Below are 2106 nucleotides of genomic sequence, written 5' to 3'. Positions count from 1 at the left end.
TCTGGGGTATGAAGCATGATTCTGTGCCTGGAGTTCCAAACTGATGGCAATTGGAGAGGCCCTTGCAGGAGATGGCAAAAAAGGAAGCAGCACCACTCTGGAATCTCACGTGACCCTGTTTCCCCTGAATTTCAGCATCACTTGCTGGAGGACCACAAGCTATTCAAGGCCTGTGGCATACTACAGTTGGCAAATAATTCAAGCACATGGCTCAACTGGGCCTGCTTCCCACACGGTGGTGGTCAACATCACCCATGGTTGTTTCCTGAGGCCACTAACCATGGACATGTTCAGCTATATTTGCATGAGCATCATGCTCTTCTTAATGTGCTCCAATAGCCAAATCACAATCTTCTTGTACTTGAAGAGTTCCAGAAGAAGACTTGGCTGTGTGATTGCTGACACCTGTATCACTTTCTATTGCAGTTCTGATTTCCTACTAACCATGTCCCAACCCTCCACTGATATAACCCTTCCCAGGGCACCGTCATTATTGCAGTGAAAGGACTAGACCTGGTCACTTTTGCACACATGGTGGTGTGATTGCCCAGCCTTGGACTTCACAGCCTCCTCCAGAGCAGGCACCAGGGCTGGCTTCTTCCTGTCCATCACATTCTCATTCAGTCCTAGTTGACCATGTCACATTGCCCTGGCTCAGTGTCAGCACCAAGCCTGATTCTGTGCTGTAGGACTGTGAAAGATTAGTTTGAAGAAGAAAGCCTGTGGGAGCATTTCTAGTTAGGAGGGCCTCTCAGTGGGAGAGGAGGCCCTGCAGGGGAGTGGGAGCCAGGAACATGGCAGGAGGCAGCAGCCTGTATTGCCTAATTACAAGAGCCCTTCATATTCTTGGTTTGGGGCATGGCATTTTCTTGGGGTGGCCATCTCTTAGCTATATTCTTTGGTGGCATCTCCCTGTCCTTGGTGCAGGTCAGCTATAAGAAATGCCGCACTCACCATGAGAAACTAATGTGACTCCATTTTTGAGAAATCAGCCTCTACCTCAGAGCAAAGCCTGTCCAAGGAAGGGGGTGTGACCCTTGTCCTTGGAAAAACCCACAGAGCTCTCCTAAGCACTACCCACCCTGCTGAGTTGTTTGTCTGTAAATAACAGGAGAGATCTGTGGCGCCAGGTGTCCCTGACTCAGTTAGGCTAGATGAGGACCCATAGCAACCCCCCTAGCAACCACCAATCAGCATGAGACAGGGAAAATACCTGGAATGCCAGGTGACCCCCCCCCACCAGTAATTTATGGTGGTTGATAACATGTTGAGAAACCATGTAGTTTAGCACGTACACCCCTCGTGGCCTAAACCAATCAGTTCAAAGGAATCCCCCTCTTGTACTAACCAATCACCCCTATCCAACTTGTTCCCGCCATTGAATGTGCTAATCAATGTTAAGAGTTATTGTTTGACTTTCCCACAATATGGAATGAATTGCTTCTCAGGGGGTTTTGAGTGCAGCCCAGATACCAGTGTGGAGAACTGTGTAGATCAGAGATTCTCCCTAGAGACAATCAACGCTGAAATGGAAGCCATTGTCTTCTGTATGTAGCACTATATTTACATTAAGTGTTCTCTAAAGTTTGTTTTATTATAGCAATGGGAATGGCCATCTCTACCCATCTCCTACATCCAATTAGAATTAGGGAAAAAAGACCCTGAAAAATTAAACACTGTATCAGACAAGGGAGATATATGCAAAGTCCTTACGTATTGCGAAGTGGCCTAATAGCATGAACAGGACTAAAAAAGAACATGTGAAACAGAAGGATGGTGACTGTGATCATCAATGACAAGGAGGGAAAGAAAAATGAAAGACAGGAGCAGTTGCTGTTCATTGGAAAGAAGGTGCTAGACACAGCTCCAGCCCTCAGGGCAGGGTGTTGACCAGATGTCAATCATTCTATGGATTGGCCTATGGTGTAGGAAAATATTTGCCTCTATTAAAAGATAAATTTAGGCATATTAAAATTTTAAAGAGCCAGGAGTGACAGCATATACCTGTAATTCAGAAGCGGAAGCAGAGTCTTGTGAGTTCAAAGCAAGCCTCAGCAATTTAGTGAGGCCCTAAGCAACTTTGGGAGACCCTGTCTCTAATAAAAA

The 2106-nt window shown here is 46.2% G+C and overlaps 1 pseudogene; it reads right to left on the bottom strand.

Moving 5' to 3' along the window:
* Window positions 1-248: 248 nt before the first annotated feature.
* LOC124102328 (regulator of chromosome condensation-like) lies at window positions 249-908 on the bottom strand (annotated as a pseudogene).
* Between the last annotated feature and the right edge of the window lie 1198 nt (window positions 909-2106).

This window comes from Marmota monax, unplaced genomic scaffold (assembly GCF_021218885.2).
Source record: "Marmota monax isolate L192 unplaced genomic scaffold, Marmota_monax_Labrador192_F-V1.1 WCK01_AAM20220418_F8-fsc00191, whole genome shotgun sequence".
Classification (NCBI taxonomy): domain Eukaryota; kingdom Metazoa; phylum Chordata; class Mammalia; order Rodentia; family Sciuridae; genus Marmota; species Marmota monax.
This window is presented reverse-complemented; position numbering and strand designations above follow the sequence as displayed.